General features: G+C 43.3%; 1 protein-coding gene across 2 annotated transcripts in view; it reads right to left on the reverse strand.

The window, feature by feature from the left end:
* The window catches only part of SNTG1 (syntrophin gamma 1), a 478079-nt gene extending 466333 nt beyond the window's left edge, over nt 1-11746 (reverse strand). For both annotated transcript variants that reach the window (XM_082363008.1, XM_082363004.1), the window contains exon 1: nt 9857-11746. The gene's annotated coding sequence lies outside the window, so the exon portion shown is untranslated. The remainder of the gene's footprint in view (nt 1-9856) is intronic.
* Between the last annotated feature and the right edge of the window lie 10500 nt (nt 11747-22246).

The following is a 22246-nucleotide window of genomic DNA, read 5'->3' on the forward strand; positions in this document are numbered from 1 at the left end:
TATTGTTCTATAATTCCATATATTGTAGAAATTCAAGAAGCTTTCAGAGTCTTCACTTTATCAGTTATATAACTCAAATGTTTACTAGTTTAGCAGAGCTAGTTGATATACTCATCCCATTCATTAAAATTCAACCCACCTTGAACTTTCCTTCAAAATATCCTAGAAAATGACAAAACCACTGGTATTACATAAACACATATATTGCTTTAACAATCCAATATACAGATCTAATGATGTTCTATAATGTCTTGATTCAGTAACATCTGCTAAACATTTATTGCTAATTCACTTTATAACATTCTTTATTAAAAGTCATTAAAACCTGCAGCTGCATCCGTAATTATTTCCTAAATATAAAGACTGCTTTTATAAATGATCTCCTTGTTCAAAATACTGCCATACAGCTCACAGACTCTTTGTTAGAAGCCAGAGAGCTTTTATTCTTTAGGAAAAGAGATGCTAAGTAATTCATCAGATGCCAAACCCTTTCTTTGGCCACATTTCGGCTTTGATCCAAGTGGTCAACTTCTATGTTCATTAAGAATAGTTATCACATCGTCTCAGATGGATACCCAGGACTTTTATCCATTGGAGTACCAACCTGCTCCTAGGATTCAATCTCTTAATGTGCGTCCTTAATAAATATGAAAAAGCTCAGTGATTTGGCAACGCCAAGCACACTGAAGAGCAGCTCATATGCAAATATTCTGGAGACACACATGGAAGGAAGAGACTGCATTTCATCTGGAGTTTTGTTAATTCTGCTCAGGAGAAAGTACCCTACTGGGGGATTTATATGCTTGTAAAAATGATGTAAATGATTTCAGGCTCCATTTAACTGATTATTCTATGATGATACTGCTTTTACAAAAACCCCCCCCACCAACAAAAAAGAGAAAACTCCAGAGAAATAAAGTTCCGATACGATTTAAAGAAATTTCATTTTCGTTGAAAACAAACCATTGAATTCTGTGTAATAGAGTTGCTTATTTCTCAAAACAATTTCATTTATTCATAAGCATGACTGATAAATCAATATTGGTGACAGTATCCCCTAAACAATGCAGGATACCTGAGAGTTAGTGGGCAGGATAGTATGTAATTTGTATGCATATACTGCTTGGAATATGACCATTTTTCAGAAACTGTTCTCTCCAAGATAGCCAATGATCTACATTTGGACAAACCCAAATGCACTTGAATCTTTATTCCTTTTCGCTCCCTGCAGTGTCAACACTATTAACAATCTTTTTTTTTCTTGAAACTCTGTTTTCCCTTACACTTTTCTAAGTGCACTTACATAACCTTCTCTCTTATTATTCCTCCTTCCCCAAATGTTCATAAACTACTGATTTTTTCCTTCATTCTCTCAAACAGTTAATGTATTTTCACAGCTTCAGCAACAATCTCCATTTTGATAGCTCTGAGCTGGATATGTCAGGTTGTACCTCTTTCTGAAACCAATGGTTCCTTCCCCTGCTATTTGGTCCTTACACCCTTTCACCACTGGACATGTCCCAAGTCAGGTGTGACACCTTTCCTTCTAAAGAAGCTCATTTTACATCTACACGCATTTGTGTTTACCAAGCACCTGGCAGGTACCAAGCACATGATCTCATCTTGATTCTTCCCTTGTTTGTTAGTCCATCACCCATCACCTTACCATCCAGTCTCAACTGACTCATTGCTAACCTTTGCCCCATCAGGTCATGTTCTCATCACCTCAAACCTGAATCACTGCAGTAGAATCAACCCTGGTCCTTCCTGAAGGACAATTCCTCTAAAATATGACATTCGACACGTGATTATGCTGTCCGAAAACCTCCCTATTTGTATAAGATTAAGGTCAAGATAATATGCGAGCCCTTCCAAATCCATGAGAATCTAAACCCCTCCAGTTCCTTAGTCAGTAAAAGTAAAAGTTAGTAAAATGTAATTGCTTACTTTGTTTTTATCATAATTTGAAGCAAGTGAAGCATGTAATTAGTGGGACAAAAGGTATTTCTTCTTCCCAAACCACCTGTAAAGTATGGAAAATATGAAATATTGCCACAAATCTTAATTTTGACTCATGTACGGAGAATCATTTAACTTTCCCGGACTTCAACTGTCTCATTTGCAAAACAGGAATGATGATGTTTGCCTCTCAGTCCTGCTGTGAGAATCACATGGGAGATGCCCGAGAGAGAGGAACTTTCACAAAACTGCTAATGCCACACAAAGTGGGGGGATCTTCCTGAGAAGGGGAACTAGAGAAGGCTGGGTCCCCTGGAACATACTTATATGGCCCAGACAGACTTCATGCAACAATGAAATACTCTAACTTCAGGAGTTTCCAGAAATTTACTGCCATGGAAAGAAAACACAAAATGAAAAATAAAAATGCACTAACGATGGATAACTGGCAAATATTATTTTTCGGTGATCACTTAAAAGGATTTACAAGTAGAGAAAAACAATGGGCTTGGAGAGAAAAATGAACAGCCTATTTGTTTATGAATGTTATGAATTAGATGAACACCCTAATCTTACGTCCCTTAGCTCTAAATGTACGCTACCATATCACTGCTTGGTCACAGGACCTGCAATCAGTGGTGAAGTATCCAGACAACTGGATTAATCTGCTGTTAGGAGTTTTACTTCTTCAAGATTAAAACCAGACCAGAGAAGCAAAAGATAAATAGTCCAGCTAAATTGGTGCAGGCTTACCACATGATAAGTGACGAAATATTATATAAAACTGCTGGAAAAGAAAACAAATACAGAAAAAAAAGCTATCCAGTCAGAAGCACTAGTATCCACATTGGTCTATGACTCTGTTTGTGTCCCTTGGCTTTTACTCATTTCTGAATAATAAAGTAAAAGGACACCCACAAAGCTGGGGTGCATTAATTACATTGAAGGTCACATTATGAACATTTCATCTTAAAACGTTCTTTGAAAACAAGCTTTTAGAGAGACAATAGCCCATGAGCCCACCTTTGCTGAGTATGCCATCCACAGTAGGTACAGAAAATGACCTAGAAATCGCTGGTAGATTCTTCAGTGCCATTGTAGCGGACAGTTGCTCTTCCTTCTACCCTATAACCCCCCTCTTTCTGAAAACTGCACCAAAATTTGTACTGGAGGGCGGGGGCTTTGCATTTAACAGACCCAAGTCAACAGCTGCTTATCTGTTTCTCTCTTGGTTTTACAGTTTGTCAATGTTCCCGTCTGAGTCACAGTCGTCGTTGCAGGAATCAGATGACAGAGAGCGGGGGAAGAGGTGGTGCAATAAACACATCATGGAATATTGTTGATCTGGCTTCATTCCGACTTATTCTATGGACTACTTTTTCCCACAATATTTTTGACCAGTCAAAGAAACAGAGTATTTATTTCTTCTCAGCCACTCCTCATTTTTTGAGATTTATTTTCTTGTAAACTTCTAAAAGATACTAAGATGAAGTTTTCTGCCAAGTCATTATTCATTCTCCCATTTTTAGAAAGAAACAGAGAGGCCTGGAGAAAAACTGACGAAATATGTCAGTTTTGGTTTTTAACAGATGCCACTGAAATCAGAGAAGTCACGGGTCTGCAGGCTCCAGGACCCGGAAAGCATTCGGGGCCGAGTCCAGCTTGTAGGCCGTTTTGTTCCAATTAAATTAGGTGAAAACGAGGAGATTTCACATAAAATCTGGGCTATATCTCCCAGGTTTCGCTCTAACTGAGGAGAGCCAGAGTCAGGAGCTTCCTGCGGGGCTTGCCCTCTGAGGTCCCACTGACCAGCCAACCTGCCAGAGCCCGGCAGACACTGAACTTACAACCCATGCAAAGAGATGCAGGAATGGATACACAAACAGTAAACGAAACACTCTAGGACAAAGCAGGAAGAACTGGCTAGGGGTGAGCATAGTGTGTTTTGGACAACATACAACACAAGGGATTCATCTGATGAAACAATTGTGGGTTAGCTGATCGATATGCAGACTGGCCTAACAAGGCCCCTGGGTATCAGAGGGGGATTTGGTTCCAGGACACGCCACGGATACCAAAATCCATGGCTGCTCAAGTCCCTTATGTGAAATGGCGTAGTGTTTGCATATAACCTACACACACCCTCCTGTATACTTCCAATCATCTCTAGATTACTCACAATACCTCATACATTGTAAATGTTAGGTAAATAGTTGCTAGTGTGCAGGAAATTCAAGTTTTGTTTTGGGGAACTTTCCAGAATTTTTTTTTCCCAGAATATTTCTGATCTGTGGTTGGTTGAATCCAAGGATGCAGAACCTGCAGATATGCGGATGGGCTATAATAATGAACACCACCTTGAGTGAGTTCCTGCTGTGTACGGACAGTGGCCCAGGCGCGCCCTATGCCTTGTTACACTAACTGTTCCCAACAGCGTATTGAGGTGAAACTGTCTTTTGTTTCACATATGGAAATAAAGAGACTCAGAGTTTACATGCTTTGCCCGACTTTGTATAGTTACTGAGTCTCTATACCAGGATTCAAATTCATATCTGTCTGATCATCAGTCTCATGTACTTTTCACCATAAGAGTATAGGGTCCTAGTCAAGAGAAACAGTCTGCGGGAAGCAGAAGGAAAGTTTCTGAGCTCAACTAAATCTGTAGGTTTTTGTTTGTTTTCTAACGGACGTGATAATGATTTCCCAAAAGAATCAAGAAAAGAGATGTGCTATTAAATTAAGGTAAAGTGATTTACCCAAAGTCACATAATCTATTGAGAAAACCATGTTAGACTTTAGACTTCTTATGTACTCAGTGCATTTTTAATCATGCAATACTATCTTCTCACTGACTTTCTTAATCTCAGATACTTACCTATGTCTTACCATGAAGCCCCATGAGCAGATTCAAAGAGGATGCATTATTCTTTTAAATAGTCTTGTATGAGTAACGTATTACTGTTAACATTCTGGTATCATTTCTAAAAGACTCATGTTTTATGTTAATTTACTTTGTGACTTTATCAGTTATCTTTTATAAAATTAAATCTGCAGCTCTTTGACATTTTGAGTGAATGGCAATATACTTGCTAAATATAAATATAGTTATAACTACTTCACAAATTTAAATTTTAAAAATGTATGTGAGTATCTACATTAAATGTGATAAAGAATTAGCCACTTTTCTAATGTACTGATTTAACGATTGTTTTATTTAAAAAAACAAAACTTATTTCAGCTTCACTGATAATTTGAAGACCAAATTCATGAAAATCTAAAACAATCTTCTGACACTTCATGTGTAGAATGTGAACTACCTTCACAATGATGATTGAAAGATAAAGTTCTTGATCACATGACATTATTTTAATGACCTGTCACTTTCTGCTTTTTTCCCATTCTTCTTTCTCTGTTGTTTCTTTACTTTTTCTTTTTTGGTAAGTGATAACAAATCAAACCAAAAAAATATATATATGTAATAATTGTATCACAAACAAGGCAATTGTAAAATTTTCCGTTTCTGGTTCAGTCAAATAGTTTAACCACAAAACTATAAGGAAACTGACTGTAACACCAAATAATAATTTAGATTTCTCAAACTTACTATTGGTATATTTTTAGTGATAATCTAGAAATCTATACAAACGAAATGTTTAAAGGTTACATTTAAAAAATCATAGCTACTTTTAAAACTCCAACTGATGACAGAAAATAAGCCATGAGATATTGCATAACTGGAGATTTCTTGACGACACCTATGAACAGAATCTCAGCTCTGGACTAAATCAAGACCACATCCTTACAGCATTTCCAGGGTACCTACACAGACCAGCCCCACGCTGTCCACACTTCATTCCATCTTCACTAGCCGCTGAAGCAAATCAAAATGCTTTCTGGATGTCTTTTCAGATATTGAGTTTTTAAAGTGCACTTAATCCTTTGAGTATCCTTATTGGTATAACTAATGAGAAATATTACTTCTCCTTTACATACCCGAAAATTATGACAAAAATGCAGTGACTGATTCATTTAAAGTCAAAATGAAAGTTCAGTTGACCCTTGAACAACATAGGTCTGAATTAAACGGGTACACTTACACCCAGATTTTTTCAATAAATATACTGGAAATTTTTTTGGAGATATACGACAATTTAAAAAAACGAACAGTGGAAATGCATAGCCTAGAAATATCGAAGAAAACTAAGAAAAATGTAGGTACGTCATGAATGCATAAAATATCCATAGACATACATATAACATACAAAACATGTCGATGGATTGCTTATGTTATTAGTAAGGATTCTGGTCAAGAATCGGCTATTAGCAGTTCAGGGGTGTCAAGTGTTATATGTGGATTTTCAGCTGCATGGTGTGTTGGTGCCCCCGAACCTCAGCATTGCTCAAGGGTCAGCTGTAATTAAAATGAGCTTGGGTCATGCTGACCTAGGCTCGACTGTTTGGTATAAAACATGGTGTCAATTTTGAATAATAGATATTTTAAAATCAGGTCCTCCCTGCATTAAAATATTTTTCCATTGAGAGATATAAGAAAATTGATGCTGAATTAATGAGAAAATATTATATTCTCTACATTGAAGCTCTTAAATGTAAGAGGCACGTCGCCATATAGTAATCAGAAGGGACTCTTTTGATGAAGGAAGGAATGATTGCTACTGGAGATTATTTATAGTAATTCGAAGATACAGCACCTAAGTTTCCAAAACACTCTTGAAAGCATCATATCGAGACTTTCCAATATTCCACGGAGTACGCATCTATTCAGTTATCCCACAAATACTTAGCTGTCAACCACATACAGAGGATTGCGGCTTAACCGGTAGGTAAAGTATCCCCATAAGTAGTGGGTTGGGGGACTTGAACAAGCTCTTATGACCAGCATGTCAAGAATCCCCATCTTCTGACTGTCAAACAGTCCTTGTTCTGCTACGTCACGATGCATAACATATTTTATACTGCAGGATGCTGTCTCTTACCATGCATGCCACGTACAACTCATTCTGCTAAGCTAAACGGGACAAAAATACGAAATAAGAGGTCTCTCTCCATTTGAGTGCTAGTCTATGACTCACCGGATGGGTTTCGGGGGCGGTTTGACAACTGTAGAAATAACTTCTGGCTTAAGATACACTTTTCTTTGCTAGTGGCTTTTGCCTTCCTGATAGAATTGGGTGAATAAGCAGGTTCCTTGCCTGGAATTTATATCTTTTAATTGGTATGAAAATAACAGTCAATTCTTGAAGGCCTTCTTAAATTCCATAATAATCACCTCTCACTTTCACATTTTTTGTAACTATGTACATAACTTGGTTCAAACCCATGCAAGCAATTCCAAAGGCAAACTGTGGACATTCAAATCCACTAGGATCTGATGGTCAATAATTACATTAGACTATCCAATTCATATTTAGATGGTCTAGACAAAATTGACTGATTTTTTATAATATTTTTATAATTTAAAGGTTCAAGCCAGAATTCTCTGTCCCACTCTCATACATACCATTTCTTGTTAAAAGAAGAAAAGGAATTGAACAGATTCCAGGGCTCATTTCTAATTATCCTCCGGTCCTATACGGTATACACTTTACATTTTCCTGATTGTGCAATCCTATTTCACTTTTCTTTTTTGAGTCTCAAATATAAGCAACACAACAACACTGATCCCTCCCAACAAAACTCCTTCCTCTGGGAAGGGGTGTTGAATATTGTGTCTGGTACTCCCCGAACCTCATGCATCCTAACAGACCAAAAAACCATCAGGAAAAAGAGCTGTTTTAATGGGATATGGATGTCCTAGAATTAAGTATTGATCTCTCTTTAAAGACAGGTGATTCTGTGCAAAAAGAAGGTTTGGTTGCATTAGCCCACCCACTCCTTTTTTGGGGGCAGGGGCAGTTAGAGATTAGAATTTCCACAGGCATTAAGTTGGGTTACAAAGCTCTGTCTCAATGTAATGACATTTCCCCAGAGATAAGGATTGACGAGAGCTTCCAGGCAGCTTGCCTGAGCTTGGAACGGTGAATGAGTTATTTATTTCTGTAACCAAATCTCCAAAAGAATTAGGCCAGGATAACTCTTACTTTGTGCTGTTTGAGCCACATTTGGAGAAAGCCTGCCCCCTCTGCCACGGAGAAGGTAACTGCGGCCACGTACCCACAGACCTGCTTCCTGGAACACGTCCTCCGCTTCCATCTTATGCTCTGCCCACCAGGGGCGTCTGTCTGGGCTATTAACTGACAACCAAACTAAGAGTCTAACAGTCGGCTGTAACTCTCCTAAAACGTGCTTCATCAGTCCATGTGGTAATTTCACGTTCACATATCTCAGATCAGGAAAACAAGCAAACAAACAAAAGCAGGCTGTGCCAGGGACACACTGTAGGTCCCCTGGCGAGGAACCCAAGTCAGTAGTGCATTTCTCCTCCTGAGATTACCACTTCCGACCTGTACAGGGCCACGGAGCCCCCAAGGAGCTCAGTGACATGGACGCCTCTGCTCCCTTTCTGCTAAGCAAGCAGGTTCATGGCAAGTGGCAAGTGACAGTTGAGAACGATGTGTCCTCAGGGTGCAACTGCTGCTCTCAGCCAACGCAAAACAGGGGCGCTTCACCGCAGCAACCAAGACCATCTTAACTGCCTCAGAGGATTTTAGCGATGAAGTTGAGAAGAGGGTAGGTATGGAAATGTATTTTATTATCAGTTATAGATGACCTAAGAAATTAAAAGGAAAACCCGAAGAACTGTGCTTTCTCAAAGGGCCCAACTCTCTCCACAGGGTTGGTTATGCTTACAGCGTCACGTGTGTTTAAAGGATTGTCACAGTCTGTCCTGCCAAGGCAAGCTCTCCACTCACTGAATGTGCTCATCGGAACCCATCGAGCTCTTCGGGAAATGTCAGGCATGGGCTGTAAATTTGTGCAACTGCCTTTACCCAGTGAACCTTTTCATTAAAGCAGAATGCTTATCAAGGTCACTGTGAAAGACTGTAGTTTTGAAGCTCCAGGGGAAGACTCCAGAAGTAAGAATGAACGGAAAATAGATTTAATTAAGACTTTAAAGCTTATGGTTCATCAAGAATCTCTTGGCCCCCTCATCACTTTTGGGATTTCAGTGACAAATGTATTTTGTAGCACTAAGAAGTCAGAATGCTATGGAAACCCTTTCTCCTAAAAAGGCACGCTAAAGCTTCTCATTTTCTGCCTTCTGGCAGGTCTGGTTTGAGCAAGTAATCTTAAGCTTTAAAAGGCTGGAAAAACAACACTGCATGAAAACGTGTGTTTTTCTTTAGGTAAGATCCACAGGTGCAGGTATACTCGGGGTTGGTGTAGAGAGAGGGATCAGGTGTGTGTACGCATGTGTCTGTTCTTGCGCAGAGTCTGGCACATTATAATCATATGAAATATATTAGAAGAGATGGTTACACCATCACTACTAGCAACTTTTTGAGGCTTGCACACTATGTAACACAGACAGGATCAGTTTAAACTACAAGTATAATGCCAAGAAAAAAAAAATGCCAGATTGTATCATTTTGGGGGAAAACACGACACACACATTCAGAAAGATATTAGCTCATCAATAAATATACCCAACTAAGATTTTACTATACTGATAGAAGCTTATATATATATATATATATATATAATTTTTAATATTCTCATCACACAACGGACTTCAGAGAAGTAAAATATCCAACTGCTTTACTAGGCAAGATTTTCCCAAAGATCATTATGCAGGAACAACCATGTAAAAATCAAATTCTTTATCGTCTAGTCCACAAGGAAAAAATAATACTGTTTTAATCTTTCTGTTAAAATCTTGGGGGGAGGGGGAAGCCGTTTGAATTATCAACAAGCAATAAATAACAGTATTATCACTTACCGGCCAAGTAAGGGAATTGGAATTCTTCCAGTTTCTCTAACGTCAGGTTGTGAGCAGGTCTGCAACCTCGTCTCGCAAAGCTATTTCCAGAACAGGTGCAATCCTCTCACGAGTATCCTGTTTATTTGGAGAAGCGTGGGCCTCGGAGCACTCGGACCCCGACTGCAGAGCCCATGGTTTCTCAGCGGCTCCGAGAACTTCGGCCTCACTCTTCGGCCCCTATCCCTCTGGCCCCCGGAGGAAATTATTCTCGAAGTTGCTGCGGAGAGTTTGATCCGTGGAACAGGAGGGCTCCTCGGAGCCCTGCTCGGGGGTCGCAGCAGGGAAAAGAAGGCTCCTTTCCGTCGGTCACGGCCGGGGAGGGGGGCGCGGGGGCACCGGGAGCGCAGCCTCTTAGCTGCGAGGCGCGGGGAGCCGGGCTGCCCTCGGCGAGGCCCGCGGCGGCGCAGTCCGGTCCCGGCGGCGGCAGCCGGGTCCGGAGACGCTGTCCATCCCCTCCGGTGCTGAAGTCAGGGGCCCGAAGCCCGGGCCGGGCCCCGCGCCGCACTTTTCCTCGCCAGCCAACGCGAACGGCTGCTCGCCTTCCGGGCTCGCCTTCCTCTGGCGCCTCCTCTCTGGGTAGGGGTGCGCTGGCTCTCCAGGATCACAGCCCCATGCTTATTTGGTGGCACCGTTTCCGGACGGTATCTGACGGTGGAGGTAGGAATCCGTGGGAAATCAGATTTGAGCCCCTCCTGACTTTTCAGTGGCCGCGAACGAGTTTCCTAATGCTAGAAACGAAAGGAAACGCACGCACACGCGCGCGCACACACGCGCACGGGAAAGGGAGCGGGTGTGTGTGTGTGTCGGGGGGGAGAGTAAATATAGATTATGTACCGTGGAAAAGCCAGAGCTTCTCTGGGTCTCTCATTACGTAAGATGGAAAGGGCTATTTTGGAAGACTCCACAATCCTGATCGCCGGTTAGGGGCACCAGATGTGAATTCTGAGAAGCCCCATTTGAAATTCCTAGGTTAGACACAGCAAAGCGATCGTGGATTCTTCTTAGACCCTCCAAGCAGGAACGACAGGTTACTGTTACATGAAAAGGCAGAGAATGAAGGAAAAAGAAAAAGAAAAAGGCCCCGCTACCTTGCGAAAGGCTGCTGGATTGGCTGGGGGTCCCAGCTGAGCCGCCGGGGGATCGAGCCGGACGCGGGTCGCCGGAGCGCCGGGAGGCGAGGCTGGCGAGGCAGCGGCGCGCGCCGGGCGCGGGCTCCTTCCCGGGGCCGGGCTGGCGAGCGCCTGCAGCCTCGGCCCCTGCAGGGTGGCGGGGGAGGCCGAGTGCTCAAGGATCGAGCCGGGGACGAAAAAGTCAGCGGGGAGGCTCGGCTGTCCCCGCCCTTTCAACGCCGCCACGACGCGCCGCCCGCCGGCCCCCGGCCCGGGTTTCCGCCCTTCAGCCCGGCTTCTCCTCGCTGCCCCCAGGCCTCGCCGGCCCGTCGCTCCCGCGGCGCACAGACCCCACGTCCGCCCGCTGCACCCGCTCGCACAGCCGCTGGTCCCCGCACCGGGGAGGGCGGGGTGGGTGCCTTCGGGCGGCCCCCGAGGGCTCCACCACCCACCCTCGGCAGCGCGCGTGGGGTGAGGCGGGGAACTGAGATACTCTGCGTTGAACCTGCTAGGAAACTGGTCAAAATCACGTCCACGCGGACCCGTAGCCAAGAGGGAAAATGGAGCTGGGGGCGAGGGTCGTGGCCCGGCCCACCGCTCCCGGCACCGAAACTGTGAGCGCAGGCTTCTGCGCCCGGAGACCTGGGGGGAGTTCAGGAAGGAATGGCGGGGTGCGGGGCGAGGCGGGCGGAGCGGGTGCCAGGCGCCCTTCCCGCCGGGCGCTCGGATCTCTCCTGCCCGGATTTCGACAGCAGAGGGAGCCGTGCGCGCAGCGCCGGCCTCCACGCCGGCCCCGGGGATCCGAGCCAAGGGGCGGGCGCCGCGCCCGGGGGTCTCTGCCGGGACCGGGCTGGTGGGGCGGCCAGCGCGGCGCCTCTGGTGCCCCGGAGGCGAAACGGGCCTGAAGCGGGGTCCCTGGAAGTGCAGATCGGACAGGCGCGCTATTCAGTCCGGGAAGCCCAGGGTTTCCTTAGACTGCGAGCCGCCGCCGCCGCCGCCGCAGCGCCCTCGCGTCCCGGTGGCCCCCAGCCTCGCTGCCGGCCGGCTCCCGCCGGATAAGGCCCGCAGGGAGGGGAGGGGAGGGGGGGGGCGGGCGGGCGGGGGGGGGGCAGGAGGCGGGGCTGTCAGTGGGGAGGCGGCGCGGGGGTCGGTGCGCGGGAACCTGCACGCGCAGCGAGAGGGGCGCGTCGCCCGCCCTCTCTCGGGCCTTTGACCGGGGGCGCTGGCGGCAGGTGCCGGTGGGCCTCTGAAACCGCGTCGGATGGAGTCGTCTGGCTTTTCCGAGACACACGAAGCTCCCTAGGATATTGTTCCTTGGGGCGAATGTGGAGGCGTGTGTTTTGCTTTACGGTCCGTGTAAAAGTAGACGGATTGCTCAGCATGGTGGTACAGGCAGTTTCCCTTTTCCCTTGGACTCATGTAGACAAAACGCATGGCTCTGGGATGTGCACAAGCACGTACGTGTCATCTCCACAAATAAGTTTCAGAAAGTGCTGTTTTTGTTAGAGGACGGAAACAAACCTCCTCCAGCGAGGACCTCGCTCGCCCGTCGGTGAAGACAATTTTCCCCGCAGAACTTAATCCACCTGATGCAATTGATGGCTTAAATTATTTTCTCCGGACATGTAGAAACAAGAACAATCGCAGAAATGTAACGCATCAAGTAAAAGAACCGCATTTAAATGAGGCGCAGAACACAAGGATGTGACTAATTAGAAACATATGCCCTTGATTTTTCAGACCTGGAGGAAGAGATTCCCTGCCCAGCGCTGGCTGACGTGGGTGCAGAACCTCGGTCCTTCCCCTTCCCTCTCTCTCTGCCAGGAAAAGAAAACAGAAACAGCTGATTAATTTGAACTGTCAGTCCCAGTAAGGTTATGTTAGTTTGATGTCTTTTTTCTGTTTTGTTTTTTTGAAGAAGCAATATCTACTCCAAATTGTCTTCATCAAGTTGTGTAACCAGTTATGGAAATTAACATGAAGAAAATTAAAGGCAGTCTAACATCTGATGCTACAAATGAATATAAACAAAGTACACAAAACCAGGGGACAGATAAACTGAGATGAACTAGAAATATTTTAAGAAATTTCACCCTTAAAGCAGTTTTTTAAAGCTTATTTTAAATGTGAATTGTCATTCTTATTTTAAGTTATCGTTATTTTTATAATGTAAACATAGGAACATGTGAATGTAAATCACCAAAACAATACAATATATGAAGCATAAGTTTCACAAGAAAATTTTGTACCCTCGCATGGTTACTGTGAATCCGAAACTAGGTCCTTCAATCTCACTGCTTACAAAACTAGAATACAGTTTCCACCCACCCAGCCCACTGGGATTCCTTCACAGTGTAAGAATCTTAGAAAACATTAGCTGGTGAAACATTCTGGAAACAATTTGAAGTCCTTTGGAGGAGGGAGTTTGAAATGCAAATCAAAACTTCCACCCAATATGATCTAGAGTAACAGTCATTGTATGTGAAACTCTGACACTGCCTGTGTCACTCACCCAGCCTCCTATTTTGAGTCATTTTGACTCCATACATAAAATGTCTGCTAACCTCTTCGAATTTTCATACGCAAACAATGTGTGTAAAAACTTCATATACCCTGGTATATTTCTATTAAAAATAGGTATTATTATCTATGGAGTATCCTTTGGTTGCTATTTCTACACCTCAATTTCAAGAGTGGATAGGTAATTTAGGGTTAACATAAATTTTTTGATTAACATATTTTTATTATTTCTGTGCTTTACTTCGTGTCTCCTGTTAAAGATAGGGTTATATGAGTCCAATATCCACGACTGAACCCTTCTCAGTTCATGGTTTCAACAGGTCTAGGATCATTTCAAGTTGATTTTTTTATTGTGTTCAAGTGCAACTAAATATTACTTAACTATTACCAATTATTGCTGAGTTGGAACAATCATCCTATTTATTTCCTTCTGTGGGTTTTCTAATGAAATGTTGCTGAGTTGAATATTGTTTTGACCCCTTTTTATGTAAGAACCTTCCCTCAAGACATACCTTTCCTTAGCCAAGGTGTTCTAGCCTGCTGAGTCATCATCAGATAAGTCTAGAGGACTTCGATGACAAACTGAAATTACAATGGAGCAATCAGACCAGACGTACAAATATGGAGTCCGGAGGCCATTAAGGATCTGGTCTCAGACACATCCTTGCACCGCTGAGAACTTGAACTTTCTCTGAACTGCACCAGATCCCAGGACACCACCAGCCGTATTCAGAACAGCACCTGCCAGGTGCAACCTTATGGTCTCAAGGTGACTTGTGATTATGCAACCATCTCAGACCCCAACCGACCCTTGCTTGACAAGCAGCCTTCTTACCAGCTCCAGTTATAACTCTTCATAAACAACTCATGGAACCAACTGTAACCTTGCTGTTTTTCCTTTATAAGCCTCCCCCATTTTGTAGTCGGGGACACAATTCAAGTGCTTCTTGAATCTGTGTCTCCCCAGCTGCAGTCCCAACAAACTCCAAATAAACACCTCTTTATTTCAATCAGGTCTCCATTTCTCACATCTTGGCTAACAACCTCATGTGTTTCCTTCTGTATTAGTTGAGCTCAACTGACTTTAGTTACACGAAAAAGGTGGATGTAATTTCAGAATTCCACTCACCTCAAATTAACTGAAGTGCAAAAATCCGTGGGTTAATCTGTTTATCCATTGGCCAGTTGGTGGACATTTGGGTTGTTTCCAGGCTTTGGCTATTAGCGATAAAACTGCTGTAGCCATTTGACTACAAAAAAAAAAAAAAATCCATCGTTTAGATTTGTGTGGTTTTTGTTTCAGGGGAGGTAACAAGTGGAGGTCAGAGAAACTCAGGAAATTAACCACAACTGCCCCGTGGGGGAGATTTCATTTTAGACAATGGTTCCCTGAGCCCTTAGCTTTTTATTTTTTACTTTTCTTTTCATAAAAAGAAGTTGAGCATAACTTGCTTGAGAAAGAATGCTACTTTCTGCTAAGTGGGTAAGTTACTAAACTGTTTTGAGTCTATTTCTTCATTTCAAAATGGAAATAATGCAACCTACTTAGTAGAGTTGATGGACAGCAGATGGCTGGGAGCTCCACGTATGGCACGTGCTCCCTCCCACGCCTCTCCGACAGACAGAAACAGTGCCTTGGAGGACTTTCCTGTTCATTAGCATCGAGCAGGGAACATTGCTTTATTCAAAGTGCATCCATGTGAATAGTTGTTACAAGGATGTAGAAATTCCACGATAGGTTTTGTCTACAGGTCATCAAGTCATACACTGTGGCAAGTTGCTAACCGTTGACAAAAAATAAAACTATCTTTAAAGGACATACTATCAGTTCACCGTATTTATTACAGTAAATATTTTTAAACTGCCTAGTGATATACACCCTTCCTAATAAGCATACATATATGCTTTTTAAAAGTAGCTTCCTTTTTAAAAAAACACACGTGTGTCGTGTCTGTGTGCGCAGACACGTGTATGTACATGACTGGATGCATGCCTATGTCTATATATGTAAATAAAAATAAATAAATATGATATTGATACCTCCAACTGGTGCCCAACCATTTACAGAAAAATGTCCTGGAAATATTGTCTAAAGGGTCTCATTTACCATTTTACATTTCTCTCTTTCCTTTTAGACCCATCTAACTAGGCTTCTCTGTCAAGGTCACCAGTGCTTTCTTTATTTCTGGATCCATTGGTCATGACTCTGCCTTCACTAAGTTCAGCCCTGTTACCAGACTCCAGAGCAAACTTTGATCCGTTTGGTGATTCCCTCCCTGAAACTGTCTTCCTGTAGCTGCTGTGATGGTTTTCTCACACGTGGCTGTTCTTCCTCAGTCTTCCTTGCTGGTAGCTTCCAGCGCAAACCCCTTAATGTTGAAACCCCACATGACTTAGTTCTTGGGCCACTACTCTTCTGTCTCTGCATTATCTGCTTAAGTGATCTCATCCAATCTCAAATGCCATTGCTTTTAATATCATTTATATGACACTGACCCTTAAATCTGTCCACTGAGCTCCAAACATATAGAGATACGAGTTGCATATTTAAGATGTGTGCTTGAATGCTTGCTAGAATCTCAAACTTGACCTGCCTGAATCAGCAGGTCCCCAACCCCGTGAAGCTGTTCCTCTGACCACACTCTTCACCAAGTAAACGCACTCCCCGCCACCACCCAGTTAAAGTGCAGAGCCAACAACTCATCTCGGTGTTCATCCTCCCTCATCTACCACGCCCAGGGAATCAGCAAGGGCTTTTGCTTTTGTTCCTAAAATATTTCCCAATCCACCCACTTCCGCTAGGACAACTTTTTTCACTGTAGTGCAAGCTGCTATAATTTCTTATCTGCCCGAACGCCGTAGTCCACTAATTTATTTCAGGGTAGCCAGTTTTCCCCTGGTTCCTCTGTACAGCAGTTGGAATGAATTTTTGGCAACATGAATCCTTCCACGTCATGCCTTTGCTGAAACCCTCCCAGGGGTTCCCAGTACACTGGGGATAACACCCAGCTTTGCCAGCCTGATGTTGATCCCATCAACCACCCTCTCCTCCTGAATCACCTTCATCCCAAGTCGTCATATTGGCCAAGCTCAGTCCTGCCTTAGGAACTCCGCTTGTGCCACCCCCCAAACCTGAAATACGACCCCGCCCCACCCCAGATCTTTACAAGTCAGGGCCCTTCTTTTCCTTCAGGTCTCAGCTTACAGGTCGTATTACCAAAGAGGCCTCCCTTGACCAGCCTGTTCAAACAATCCTGTTCTCTTTGAGCATCCATCGATTTGTTTTAATGACTTTATAACAGGTATCACTCTGGGGACACATTAGCGTTTTTTTTCTTGTTGATTTTCCTCTCCGGCTGCAACCCAGGCTGCAGGAAAGCGATAGCCTGGACGACTTGTGAGGCCCCGTCCTTAAAACCGTGTCCAGCACACAGTGGGCGCTCCATGAATGGTTGGTAATAGAATGATTAAAAGCAGAAAGTCTGTGATAATTGCTAAGAGTACAAAATTAAACCAAATGTTGTGTTTGCTCTTCAAACCTGGGAAATATTTGTTATTTACAGGAATAAAAGCTTTAATACTATGGTTACTTTTTATAACAATGGCTTTCAGAAAATATGCTCATCTATTTTGAAACTATCAAAGGTGCATTTTCAAGGTTTAATAAGGATTTATTTTTAGAGAGATTCACCTCATATGCTTCTATAATTAAAGTCTTCAGTCTAATTAACTAGATGGATATTCATGTTTAAAATTACTAAAATTATTCATTGTCTGGGAAAAACAAAAGTAAGGGCATGGGCACAGATTTTATTCTAAACCTTTCCCTCATTCTCTTTGATCTACATTTGTTACACTTTCATGATTTTCGCTTCTGTAGAAAGAAGAGATAAGTAATTATTTTTATTTGTAAATGCCTCTACTATTATAACAACAAATATAATGACTATGGAAAAATTGGAAGAGAATGAAGAAAACAACCTGGCACATCCTTACAAATTACATCACAATTTTAATGTATTTTTTCCTAAACATGTTTCATTGTATCATCCCACCTCCCATTAAGTATCACAGTATACTTACAATTGTTACTAATACTTTTAATTTGACACAATATGCAAGATTTTTCTATGTTATTATAAAACCTTTATAATCACTTTTTAAAGGCTTTTTATGTGGAAATAACATAATTGGCCATACCTTTGTTTTAGGACATTTAATGTATTTTCAGACTTTTATATTATTTATATGAGCAATTTCATCAACATATCTTTCCTATCATTTGCATTATTTTGTGTGTGGGAGAGACAAAAAATGTAAATAATGGTTTAAATTAGGTGCTTGTTTTATGGTTCATAATATATGGGGTGTGTGTGTGTGCATGTGTAAAAGAGAGGAAATTACCTGGCCTACTCTGTCTTACTCTGTCTAGGGAGATCATTAACCGTTAACCACATGTACATGATAAAGAAATGCTGCTTTGCTGTTATTCTCTCTAGGACCCACTATATAGAGTTTCCCGTGTGAGATGTAGCCTGATTTCAGGTTAATACATGTAATTTTTCCTTGAGACTCTCTCTTTGGGCTTATATTTGTTTGTTTGCTCTTTCCACATCTTAACATGTGTTGTCATATCACACACCTCTTGTGATATTAAATTTCCAGCTGCTCACGAGGAAGACCTCTTAGAGGTATACTCCCAATTACCCAAGAGTGAATTCTGTAAATGCCACAAAAAAATGTCAGATCACCTGCAAAATGCCACTTGAGTGAGGTGAAAATACATTCTCACCATGCTTCTCTGGGTGATGACCACTGAATATCTTTGAAGTTCTCTCCAAGGTCCCTCCATGTAAAGTTCAGATACACTATCTCTTTTATTTTAGGTAAGATCATCCCAAACATAAACTCAGTCAGGTTTTGATAGCAGGCAAAAGACAGGTAAACACAAAGCTTTTCATTTCTTTGCTTTTTTAATACATATATATTTATTTTTCAAAATGATTGGAACCAAACACAATGCCAAAGGCAATGTATAAAAATATAAATTTGTGATGGATTCCTATAACTATGGATTGTATATAATATAAATATTGTTGTCTTTTCACACTGATTTATTGCTTTGTCATAATTCCTTAAATGAAAGAACAAACTTCTGGCACGGATGCAACCATATGCTGTGTTCTAATCTGTCTACACAATAGACCGCATGACAGTCTTTGGCTCAGAAACACACACATGTGTAAAGCACATCTATCTATATTATCTACCTAGCTAGTGGATTGATTGAATTAACAAATTTAATCAATAACCTCTCTGTATCCATACTTTGCTATGAGACTCTGCGGTTTACATAAAGAGTTGGGATCTATTTCTCCGCCCCTTGAACTGAGGTAGTTTTGAGATTTGCTGTTACTAATAGCAACAGAAATGATGTTGTGTGCATGCCAAATCTGGGCGTCAAGAACCCTTGAACTCTTCGGTTCTCTTTTGAACTTCTCCCACCTGGATAACAAGGACAACATCACAAAGGGGCAGAGCTGGGTCCTCTCAGCTGACACTGACCCAGCCCAGCCGTCCCCCAGCTGTCCCCCAGCTAGCCACAGACATACTTCAAGGCCACCTGAGATTAGATGACCTAGACTCTTGACACTAAGTTTCAGGGTAGTTTGTTTCATGTCAGTAACTAACTGAAATGATACATTTTATTTGGAGTCCAAATGTCACATTTTTCCATGAATCCTTTTCCAAACAACCTGAATGAGTTGGTCACATCCTCCTCTCTGCTTCTGTAACACCTGATGACTTTTTAAATTTCTTTTTTCCTGTAATGAAATCAATTGAACTAAGTACATTTAAAAGCCCAGCTTACCATTCTATAGCACTTTTTACATTCAATCGTACTTCCTTTTGTTGTTAGTTTGGAGTTTTTTACAGCAAAGTGGGGGAATGTATTGACTCTCACAAGGGGAAGCCCAAGAAGAAGTAGGATCAGGCACTTTGGATCCTGGAGCTAAAACCTGTAGTGAGGTCACTGCCACTCCTCTGCCCTGTTCCTTCTCTGAGTCGGCCGAGCGTTCTAATCGCTAAGTGGAAAAGCTGGACCTAGAGAGCTCCACAGTCTGACTATCTAGAAGGAGAATTGGGAAGAACGTTTACTGCCTACGTATCTGTCCCACTAGGAAACTGACAATGGAAGGACACGGCTAGACGGGCAAGCAGTGGACACCTGGGCTGGTACATACCCAAGAGAGTCCATGGAAGCAGGCACACGCCTGTCCTGTGCGTGGTCAGCCCCCTGGAAAATCCCTGGTGACTTTCTCCTTCTCAACCCAATGACAAAGGGGACTGTCAGCTGCAGAAACTTCACGCTGTCCCCAGCTAATCTCGAAATTCTCCCCTCTTGTTCCCCCATTCGGATGTGTGAAAACAGTACATTCATCCTGAGCTCCAAGTAAACCCCTCGTCCTGGGAGAAAAGTAAGCTGTTCCCCCCAACAAGCAGATCCTTGCACTGCAGAACCTCATAACTAAAGGCCAAACTTATGTTATAATCTTGGAATAATTGTAGAATGTGTGTGTAATTTGAATCGTATAGTTCCTGTATAAAACCTACACACGTAAACATACACTATATGGATATGAAGGCACAGAGAAATATTTTCATACCAAGCAAATGCACTTTCTGTACATCTTTGTATTTCGATGTTTTTATTCACACTCCTAATTTAGTTGGAAATTTTATATTTCTTTTCCTCTGAATACAGATTGTCACGTTCAAGAGGAGTCCTGGTTTTCCAAAGTGGTATGAAGAATGCTGGCCGAAAACTCCCATAATGTTTTTTTACCGTGTGTAAAATCCGAAGGTTTGTTCCTCAAGCTTACTCTTATTTTTTTCTTGCCTCCTTCATGTTTGCTCCAGCTTCCTTCTCCTCTTCTGCTTCCCCGCGCTTCTGTCATGGCTTTTCCTCCTTCTTCTCCGCTTCTTTCTCTTCTTCCTCCTTCTAGCTTCTCGTCTCTACTGAAAACAGAAACATGCAACACAAAGATTCCATAACCAATGATTTTATCTAGGAGATATATATATATATATGCAGAGCAAAATTGTTCTGTGTCTTCTGATGCTCTTGCATGGTAAGAGCATGCTTTCAGATCGCAAGTTTCAAAGATCTTAATAACCAGGCTTTGTGTGTATAAGGAACACTCCTATTCTATTGAAACAGCCCCAGCGTCTTGTGAAATTCTGTCTAGAACTGCTCCTTGCACTATGTTCCTTCGTCCCTTTATTCAGCGGTCAGTTGGCAAACGCTGTTGGGCGGCTGCTCCCTGCAGACCCCGCGCGGGCGCTTTTCTGGGTCTGGAACGGGCAGCGGTGAGGCCGGACCTGCCGTGCGCGGACCGCAGGGAGCGCGGCCAGCCCCGGGCTCGTGGAGCGCCGCCGCGGACGGGGACGGGCAGGGCGGCAGGACGCTGCGCCCGGGCCCCCCTGGCGCCCGCCCGCCCGTGAAACGTAGCCACGAGCGTGAGTGGAAGGGAATTCGTGGCTCAGTAAACGGATCAGTGGCAAGTATTCCAGGTACCGAAAGAAATTAAGACGTTAGTCATGTTATGCTTCGTGTCTATGAGGTTTCCTCCCAGATCAAGGGTACTGGGAGGGAAGTAACGTAGACAATCAGGCCAGCGTCACAACGCGCAGACTGAGACCCCCTCCGTCTCCACCGCAGGCCCCAGAGCCCTCGCCGCGGCCCCCAGGGCTGCTGTTTGCAGCAAGACCCCTCGGTGGGCGAGCATCTCGCTGGCCCGAGTTACGCACGCGGACGGCGGGCTCCTCGCCGCCCCCTCCAGAGCTCAAGGCCGTGCAGGGGCTGCGTGGTCTGTGCCGTACAAGGTGGGTCCGTTTATTCCCTTTTCCTGCAGGGCCCTCGAGTCTTGACCTCTCCGTGGAAGCTGACACTCTACAAGGTCAAGGCCACCGTCTCTGGGGTCAGAATAGCTGCACACTGAGCTGCAAAGCCCTTCTCCCTGCAGCCCCAGGTGGCAGCCCCTGGTGACACCAGAAAGGCAAACTGCTGAGGCCGCTTCAGGCCCCCGAGGCCCTCGCGCTGCAGGGAGACGCGAGGCTCTGAGGACCTGTCGCCGGAGACAGGCTCGCACACAGCCTCCTGGAAACGGCAGGACGGGTCGGGCAGCGGGAGGACAGGCCTGCAGCCCGACAGACGCAGAAGTTCAAGGCAGAAGACCGTGCCTGGAACTTGTTATTCCCAAGAATAAGCAGTGTGGCCTTCAGATTACATTTAAAAAGGAAACAAACTAAGGAAAACTATGGAATTTCCAACTTATAGTTAACTTACTTATATCTTGAGTATTTTGGAAAGAATTTCTGCCCCAAATAAGAATTAGGGTGAAAATACGTCTCACTGTCTGAAAAATGCAAGAAGTATTGTGTCTTGTTAAAATCTATCAAAATTATGCCTGACATAGCTTTCTGTCTCTAATCATGCAATTATCGTAGTTTAAAGAACATGTTGGGACAACTTAGCTTAGCGGTACAATAGCGAAATGTTTTAGGACATTAAAAAAAAATCTACTTTTAATGACCAGGACGTGGATCAGCTAATGTAATCTTAACAACAAACAGAGCCACAGCATTTTAAAGGGTACAGTGTTAAGTGCTGGGAATTTTAACTTTAATATATTTATTTTTTAATATTTGATATCAT

The sequence above is a fragment of the Balaenoptera borealis genome (assembly GCF_965194805.1).
Source record: "Balaenoptera borealis genome assembly, chromosome: 17".
Classification (NCBI taxonomy): domain Eukaryota; kingdom Metazoa; phylum Chordata; class Mammalia; order Artiodactyla; family Balaenopteridae; genus Balaenoptera; species Balaenoptera borealis.